We start from the raw sequence: 10070 nt of genomic DNA, 5'->3' as shown, positions 1-10070 counted from the left end.
AAAGAGAAATTTGTGTTCTTTAAAGTCACTAACTTATGGTATTTCTGTTAGAGCAGCACTAGGAGACTAAGATACCAAGGCACTCCCTCCCTCCACTACCAGTAATGAGATGGTCAGTGAGTGAGTGCCTGTGAGATTCTGGGATGCTGTAATTTATCAACAATAGAAGGCATGAGCTCTTTAATAGTCAAGGCTATTGGGAGGGAAAGATCTTGGGAGCTGGGGAGTCAGGTGAGTAATCACTACTCATCACACTGTGATCATTTTTGAGATCTGGAGAGGCTGTCCCAAAGAGAGACTTTGGGGAAGAGGGAGGGATTCTAACTAAACTTTCTTGACAGACAATGGTAAAGATGCTTCCTGCAAAGGCTACTGCAACATTCCAGACTAGAGAACAAAGCTCATCTCTCCAGTTGAGAGCTAGGTACATGAGAAAGAGACCCCAACCCCCTGGTGCTAAAAAAACAAATGCATGGGATTTCTGGCAATCGTCCTTAGCAAATAAAATACCCAGAAAAAATAAACTAAGGTTTTAAGGGAGTTACACGGCCAGGAAAAAAAAAGAAGAAGCCTAGTGAAGAGGAGTCAGCCCACAGTTGCTCAGCTTATAAAGCAATCCCCAGGTCCAAGTACTTGTACCAGCAGAAAGTGGACTGCTTTGTTGGTACAGACCCCATATCTTCCCAAGTGCCACTCTCAGATGACCTTTAAAAGTACTTGATAAGGACCATCCACTCAGCAGACAGTACCTGAGGTAGCCAAATGAAGTGACTAAGGCACTTCCTCCACTGCCAGCAAGAGATGATCAGTGGATGTGAGAGAGCCTGATACCCTGTAATTTATTAACAGTAGAAGGCAGGAGTTCTAGACCTCTGACCAATGATGCCTCATCCCCTGTTCCTATTTTCTGTTTTCATGGGAGGTTATTATTTAAGTTATTCTAACTTTTGTTTCACCGTTATATGCCAGATGTATTCTTGTTAGGTGTCATCGAGCTGATTTCAACTTACAGCAACCCCATGCACAAAGTGGAACTGCTCAATAGTGTTCTCTAAACAGGAGCTCTGGTAGCGTAGTGGCTAAGACACTTGCCTGCTAACCAGACAGCTGGCGGTTCAAACCCACCAGCCACTCCTCGGAAGGAAGGTTGGGCAATCCTACTTCCGTAGTGATACTGCCTCGGAAACCCAAGGAGGGGTCGCTATGAGTCGGGGCCGACTCGACGGCACATAACAACAACAAACTGTAATCTTTACAGGAGCAGACTGCTAGGTCCTTCTCCTGCAAAGCTGCTAAATGGGTTCGAACCACCAATCTTTTGGTTAGCAGCCGAGTGCTTAACCATTACACCACCAGGAGCTCCTACCCTGTTAGAGGTGTTCATATTTAAATAGTCCACGGGTTGCAAGATTGTGAGTGTCACATATAGGTAAGAACAAGAATGAACTAACTAGAAAACGAATGGAAATCACCCAAAAAGCCTAAACTATAATCTTGAATAATCTCTCCTTAAAAATTCTTCAGAAGTTCTGGTGGCATAGTGCCTAAGGCATTTGACTGCCAAACAGAAGTCTGGTGGTTCAAACCCACCAGCCACTCCTTGGAAGGAAGATTGGGCAATCTGCTTTCCTAGAGATACCACCTCAGAAACCCAAGGAGGGGTCACTATGAGTCACATTGATTTGATGGCGGTGTTCTTCAGTAGGCAGTAACACAATAGGACTTTGGTGTGTCCTGCATAAGGGATGTATACTGTATACAATGGATTTTTACATAATACAATTGGATTATGATAGGTGGGGGATCTTTAAATTATGAGAAAAGAAAAGCCTGTGTTAGGGAAGCAGGGTAGGTCTTAACGTTTTTCCCAGCTCAAACCAATTTACTCAGCTCTGGGAATGAATACTCCATCTGCACCTATACTCCCAATTCTATCCACATGGCCAGACCAATAGCCATTTTTGTACAATGTTACCATCCACCATACAAATCTGATTGGACCAGAGCATACACCTGTTCTAAACTGAGCCAATCTGTCATTCTCAGAGACAATTGGAAATGTAATCAAAAGGTTCTCATTTCAATGTGGTTCCCTCCTTAGTGGAGGAAACATGTCTGAGGCAATGTTCTTCTCAGAGAATGAGAAGTAACAAAAATCAGTTTATAGAAAGAGGAATGAGAAAACACACAAAGAGGAGTGGAGGCTGGCACAGAGACTTGTGTTGGAGTTCCATTCCCTGATTCCAGCCACAGCAATAGTTCTAGTCCCTGCCCTTGGATTTCATGAAACACTACACTAATTTTAGAACAAAATTTTTCCTTTTGCAAAAGCTATCTCAAATCATTTCTGTTATCTGTGACCAGGTAATAAAGGGATCTATCACAGAATTTGAGACATTCTTTTTTTTTTTTTTTTTTTGTATAGACAACCTCCATTTTAAGACTTTTCTGTCAGCAAGAATCATCCTGTTCTTATGTTATTGACTGCTACTGAGCTGGGCCCTGATTCAATGCAGCACCATGCACACAGAACAAAGCATTACCCAGTCTTGAGCCATCACCATGATTAGTATAAATTGGACCATTGAATCTATAAAATTTTCACTGGCTGATCTTTGGAAGTAGATTCCCAGGTCTTTCTTCCTAGTCTGTCTTAGTATGGAAACTCCACAGAAACCTGTTGAGCATCACAGTCACATATAAGCCTCCACTGACAGATGTGTGATGGCTGTGCATGAGGTGCACTGCCCAGGAATTGAACCTGGGTCTCTAGCATGGAAGGCAAGAATTCTACCACTGAACCACCACTGCCTGAAGGAACCATCTAGTGCCTGTAAACACAGAATACCTGGAGACTAAGCACATGAATCATTCAATCATTATTATTATTTTAGAACCAGATCAATATCTCATTCTGACCATGTTCGAAATCTGTTTCATATCATGGAATTCTAATTTCCATGTAAAAGTGGTGTCCCCCCCCTCCCTCAAAACTGACTTCCTTAGTGCTTACACAAGAAAAAGGTGGGATTTTGGTGATCAGAAATCAGCCGCTTTGGTAACACACAGGCTCATGCTGAGTTCAGCTTATAACTGATGTGCTGAGCAAGCAAGGTTTGATTTCAGTAGTTACATTTCTCAGGAACCCTGGGCACAAGAAGAAGCAGTCCAGGAAATTTGTCCTGAGATGACTGGAGACTTGATCCATGAAACACAGAAACTTAGAGCAGTCGTGACACTAGGTGTTGAGAAGGAAAAATCAGATGCTTCTGAAAACACAAAGGGTAGAGAGATGCCCTCATTTTCTGTCTTGGAAGGTGTTCCATTTTACAAAGCTATGAAGTCAAAGGAGAAGCCTGAATAGGAAAATCCCAGGGAGCCTATATGAGGAAGAATATACCTATCTCTGAAGCAGCATGACTGAATTTGGAGAACTCATGTCTTTGTTTCCTAACACTGAGATAACAAAACACAAAGTGGGTAGCTTGAAAAAAACAGGAATTTATTTTCTCTCAGTTCTAGAGGCTAGAAGTCTCAATTCAAGGCATTTGCAGGGCCATGCTCATTCTCTGTTTGCTCTTGAGGAAGATCCCACCTTGTCTCTCTCAGCTTCTGGTAGCCTTGGGCATTCCTGGGTATCCTGCAGATGGATACTCTCAAAAGCTGTCTTTCCCTGTGTGTCTGACTCCATTTCTGTTCTTCCCTTTTATAAGACATCACTCAGAAGGAATTAGGACCAATCCTACTCTAGTATGACCCTGTTTAATTTAACTAATAACATCTTCAAAGAAAGAATTTATTTTCTCTGTGGCAATAAGTCCTATTAACAGATACAGTGGTTAGGACTTCAACATATCTTTTGGGGGACACCATTCAATCTATAACAACTTAGGCTCTCAGATGTTTATCTCAAGGAGAATAGAGGCTAAGTTCTCAGAGGAATTCAATCTCTATGTAAGATATTATTCTCTTTTTCTTTTTCCATCCTCTGAGCTCAAAGACCAACACAAACTAGGGGGGGGGGGGAATAATTGGTCATGTCCCAAGGAGTTCAGTGTCTATTTACTACTTAACGTGGCAGAAAACCCATGTGACTTTTATCAAGTGATGGCTTAAATAATTGTATAGAATCCATGTTTCCCTTTAAATCATTTTAATTTAGTTATTATTTATTGGAGGGACTACTACTGAAGTTTAGTTGTTGAAGTGTAAAGTAAGAAGTACAAAGGCTTTTTCCCCCCAATAATTTTGATTAAATTATCAGGCATTTCAAGGATCGATGTGATAGATGTTGGAGTGCTTAAGTAATTTTTTACTTTTGTTCAAAGTAAAAATGAATCAAATAAATATAAGTCAAAACTTATCCAGGGAATCAAAATGTGATGCTTTTATGTTTATAAACATTATAATACTGAAACTTAATTACAAACATTCATGAACCTTCAAATTAATTTCCATCTATTTACTTCAAACACTATCTGATATATTCCTGGAAAATTATGAATAGTCACAAACAGTGTCTGAAACAGTGCCAAGAAATGAGCCCCTCAGGTTGGAAAACACTGAAAATATGACTAGGGAAGAAGCTTCCTCCTCAAAGTAGAGTCAACGTTAATGACATGGAAGGAGTAAAGTTTTCAGAACTCTCATTTGCTGATGGGGCACAACTCAAAATGGAAAGAAAAAGCTGCAAACATCCATTAATAATCAGAATATGGAATGCAGAAAGTATGAATCTAGGAAAATTGGAAGCTGTCAAAAATGAAATGGAATACATAAAGATTGATAGCCTAGGCATTAGTGAGCTGAAATGGACTAATTTTGGCCATTCTGAATCAGACAACCATATGATCTATTATGTCAGGAATGACAAATTGAAGAGGAATGACAAATTGAAGAGGAATGTGGCATCAGGATTACAGGAAGTCTCATGAACAACCAGCAATATGCAGATGACACAACCTTGCTTGCTGAAAGTGAAGATGCCTTGACATACTTACTGATGAAGAACAAAGCCTACTGAAAAATTCAGTATGGATTACTCATCAACATAAAGAAAATGAAAATCCTCACACCTGGATCAATAAGCAACATCACAATAAATGGAGAAAAGATTGAAGTTGTCAAAGATTTCATTTTACTTGGATGCACAATCAGCAACAATGGAAGCAGCAGCCAAGAAATCAGACGTTGTACTGCACTAGACAAATCTGCTACAAAAGACCTCTTTAAAGGGTTAAGAAGCAAAGATGTCACTTTGAAGACTAAGGTGTATCTAACTCAAGCCATGGTATTTTCAGTCACCTCATATGTACGTGAAAGCTGGACAAAGAATAAGGAAGACCAAAGAAGAGGTGATGCTTTTGAGTCATGTTGGTGAAGAATACTGAAAATACCATGGACTGCCAGGAAAATGAACAAATCTGTCCTAGAAACAGGGGAGTCAGAGTACTCCTTAGAAGCAAGAATGGCCAGACTTCATCTCACCTACTTTGGTCATGTTGTCAGAAGGGACCATTCCCTGGAAAAGGATATCATGCTTGGTAAAGGGGAGGGTCAACAAAGAAGGGGAAGACCCTAAACAAGATGGATTGACACAGTGTCCACAATGGGCTAGAGCACAGTGAAGAGTGTGAGGATGGTGCAGGACTGGGCAGTGTTTTGTTCTGTTGTGCAGGTGGTGGTTGTTGTTATGTGCCATCGAGTTGGACCTGACTCATAGTGACCCCTCCTTGGGTTTCCAAGGCAGTATCTCTATGGAAGTAGATTGCCCCATCTTCCTTCCAAGAAGTGGCTGGTGGGTTTGCACGTAGCTCTTCAGTAAACCATGGGTGGTACCTGTGTTAGACTGGGTTCTCTAGAGAAACAAAACCAGTAAAGCTTATATATATAGGGAAAGGGAAATGTATCTTAGGAAAATGGCTCACACACTTATAGAAGGTGGTAAGTCCAAAGTTCTTGGATCAAATGTCAAGCTGGAGGCTTTTCCCGACTCATGCAGCTGCAGGGGCTGAGGAGCTCAAGGTTGGCAGGCAGTATACTGGCTGTTGACTCCAATGAATGATAAATCCAAGATCTCCAGGAACAAATGGTGGATTGTTCACTCATGGACAGTTGTAGGCAGCACAACAGAATCCAGATCCACAGAAGAGTATCTCTTTTCCCACGATGTCCATAAATATATTGGAAGCAGGCCACACCCCTAGGGAAACTCCCTTTCAATGGATTGGCTGCTCAAAACATATACATCTGATCCCATCATTGGAACAACCCACATCAGAATTACTTAAACCACACAGAATTGTGGTCCAGCCAAATTGACACACAGCTCCAACTATCACAGTCCACCCCTTGGACTGTTGTACACATCTTCTTAACCATATATAATCTCTAAATAAGGACAATTATAAAGTCTTATTTGCATGCTAACACACATACAACAGAAACGCATTGACCTTATTTATATCTCACAGTTCATAACAGAAGGAAACAAAAGTATTTGATGCACATATACAATGAAGAAATATAACAATCACAGTCCTCGTTTCTGCAACTGGTCACATGGTCATAGCTGATATTCAGAACTACCTTCTTCCACCACCCATTCTGTATTTCCCTTGCCCTCAGCAAGCACCTCAGCTGGTCGTGGTTCTTTGCCTGGTGGGGTGACCCAAACCTTCATTCCTGAAGGGTCTGGGCCATTAGCAGTCATTTCAGAATTGTGTTGCTATAATTTTCCATTGACTTTAATCACAGTGCATGGTAGTACTAAGAGACGTCCTAAAGAATCTCCTGTATTCCAGACATATTCTTCTTTACCTCCATTATGTATTGTCAATTCAATTTGCCCTTGGTAATCAGGATCTATCACACCAGATAATGCCCTTTTTGTCTGTTGATCCAGAGGCATGAGGAAGCCAAAATGGCTGGTGGCATTCTTAATTTCCAGTTCAATGCAATCAGTATTGTGTCTCAGCTGGGTGTGTTCCTCCCTTTGAGACTAAGATCTCCAGACCCACAGAGCATAGGGTAGCAGGAAGAGGAAGCAAAAATTTTTTCAGTGGGTCACTAGGGGTAATAGTGAGTTGTACCACTTCCTTTTCCACCCCTTGGTTCCTACACCTATGAATCCTGGATGCTGGAGAAACAGAACTGTATATTGGATGCTGGTTTAGAGCATACACAACATCCTGGAGAACATTGCCCAACCCTTCAAGGTATTGCCACCTAGCTGGCACCATAATTGTGTTTTCAATAGGCCATTCCATCATTCCATCAAGCCAGCTGCTTCAGGATGATGGGGAACATGATAAGACTAGTGAATTCCATGAGCATAGGCCCATTGCCGCACTTCATTTGCTGTGAAGTGAGTCCCTTGATCTGAAGCAATGCTATTGGGATACGATGACAGTGGATAAGGCATTCTGTAAGTCCATGGATGGTAGTTTTGGCAGAAGCATTGTGTGCATGGAAGGCAAATCTATATCCAAATAAATATCTATTCCAGTAAGAACAAAACGCTGTCCTTTCCATGATGGAAATGGTCCAATGTAATCAACCTGCCACCAGGTTGCTGACTGATCACCCCAAGGAACGGTTCCATATCACGGATTCAGTGTTGGTCTCTGCTGCTGGCAGATTGGGCACTTAGCAGTGGCAGTAGTCAAATCAGCTTTGGTAAGTGGGAGTCCATGTTGCTGAGCCCATGCATAACCTCCATCCCTGCCACCATGGCCACTTTGTTCATGAGCCCATTGAGCAATGACAGGAGAAAGCCGGGTGCCACTGGGTAGATGGCTTCCTGGCAGAGTGGGTTGCATTTGGGTGTTATTAGTAGAGAAGACCAGCATAAAATGGAGTAGCTGGTTGGCCAGCCCACGGAACAAGAAAGCTGAATGTTTTTAGGCCAGGAAGATTTCCCACAGAGTGGGTTGTCTTTCACATTAATTGGCAGAAGCGGAGGGACCAAAGAAATGGAAGCAGAGCTGCCTCAGCCTGAAAATGGTAGGACCATGGCCTTTGGGGGTGGAACCACCACAGCTCCCTAGGTTTCAGAGTGAGACCTTGACCAACTTGGTTTTGGAGTGTGGGGCTGCTTGTTCATGTGAGAGGAACAGGGCCCACCAGGACAAGGGGGTGAGGTCACCACTCAGGAACTGGAGTGGAGGAGACCTGTACAGAGACCAGCCATTGAAAATCTGTACAGGTGCCAAGTTGACAAGGAGTGGAATTGTGGTGGTTACGTTTGTATGTCAACTTGGCTGGGCCTGGTTGAGTGGCTGGGCAGCTGGTGGTAATTAGTTATTCCCTAAGATGAGATTGGCAATCAACTCCATGGTGCAACCTACCACAAGCAGCTGAGTAGCTGCCTTTGGGATTTGGTCTGCTTCTTGTATATAAGAAGATGCCTTGGGAATGGTCTCTAGTTTATGGCAAGCTTGGACCCTGCATGTAGCTGTGTTGTTGTTCAGCAGCCTGCTATGCTCTGCCAAAATTCAGACTTACAATGGACTTAAATTAATGGCCTACCATGTGGTTTGGTAACATCAGGATTGTGCCTTTTTACTTGTCAACCTTGGGCTTCTCAGCCTCAGCAGCCAGCAGCTGTCTGAATGAAGAAAACCTCTAGCTCCAGTGGGCCAGAAGCAGGAGGCAGAGCTGGACCCCAAGGTTGAGGGGCTTTCACCTAGACCCTAGGGCTTGGCACTTTGAACTTGGACTTAAAGCCTCCAATTGTAATAATAAACTCCTATTTAAGCCATCCCATTTGTAGTATATTCTTCTCCAAGTGGCACTAGGTAACCAGAACAGTACCATATGTTACCAGCCTTCTGGTTAGCAGTCAAGTGCCTTAGGCACTATGCTATCAGAGCTCCTTTGTTGTACACAGGACCACTAGGAGGTAGAGCTGACTCAATGGCATCTAACAACAACCAAAATCTGATAAATGGTGTCCCTGGATGGTGCATGTGGTTGGCAGTTCAAGTTGACCCAGAGGTGCCTCAGAAGAAAGGCCTGGTGATCTGTTTCCAAAAGGTTATAGCCACAAAAAAATAAAATAAACCCTTATGGAGCACACTTCTACTTTTATAATACACAGTATTGTCATGAATCAGTCTTGATCCTCCCCTCACCTCACTGCCATCGAGTTGGATCCCAACTCATAGCTACGCTTCCTTGGGTTTCTGAAGCAGTATCACTACAGTAGATTTCCCAACCTTCCTTCCAAGGAGTGGCTGGTGGGTTTGAACTGCCAGCTTTCTGGTTAGCAGTCAAATGCCTTAGGTACTATGCCACCAGAGCTCCCAGAATCCAGTTGCTATCAAGAGTCTTGATCAAGAGTCTTGATAGCAACTGGTTTAACAGATAAATACTGACTCCTAGATCCTATCAATTATCTTTAGGCTATGTAGTGACAGCTTAATCATCTTTGCATGGCTTTGGCTTTTAAGTACTAAAATCATACTCATTTTCCCATACATGATATGCTAACTTCCATGATTTACTGAAGAGCTACTTGCAATGAGGACTATAGGATGAAGATATCTGTCTATCAGGATCTTTCAGCTCCTGCTGTTAAAACATATTTTATAGATTAAAAATATATTCATGAACCTAAATCTTGTGAGTTTAATCTTCTATGACTGGGTTTTTCAGTATGTTGTTGTTGTTGTTGTTATGTGGCATCGAGTCAGACCCGACTCATAGCTACCCCTCCTGGGGTTTCTGAGGCAGTATCACTACAGAAGTAGATTTCCCAACCTTCCTTCTAAGGAGTGGCTGGTGGGTTTTAACAACCAGCCTCCAAGTTAGCAGTCAAGTGCCTTAGGTACTACACTACCAGAGTTCCCGTTTCTCAGTACACCAAGGATTATTTTTATGTTGCTCATTTGAGTAAATCCTTTTTTTATCCTCTAAATTCTCAATGGAATGACACCTGGCCCATCTGATCTTCTGCCTTTCTGCTTTGCACCCTGCTATACTGCCAAGGCAACAAGCACTATCTGCCATAACATCATACTTCTTCACTATACCTCTGATTTCAGTACAAGAGTTGACTTTCGGGAGGC

At 42.4% G+C, this 10070-nt stretch overlaps 1 non-coding gene across 1 annotated transcript; it reads right to left on the bottom strand.

Annotated features, from left to right (window-relative positions):
* Positions 1-2740: 2740 nt before the first annotated feature.
* Positions 2741-2811, bottom strand: TRNAG-UCC. The gene has a single exon. It is a non-coding gene; the product is annotated as a tRNA-Gly (tRNA).
* Between the last annotated feature and the right edge of the window lie 7259 nt (positions 2812-10070).

This window comes from Orycteropus afer, unplaced genomic scaffold, assembly GCF_000298275.1.
Source record: "Orycteropus afer afer isolate SDZICR_OR568_19922 unplaced genomic scaffold, OryAfe1.0 scaffold03345, whole genome shotgun sequence".
Taxonomy (NCBI): domain Eukaryota; kingdom Metazoa; phylum Chordata; class Mammalia; order Tubulidentata; family Orycteropodidae; genus Orycteropus; species Orycteropus afer.
This window is presented reverse-complemented; position numbering and strand designations above follow the sequence as displayed.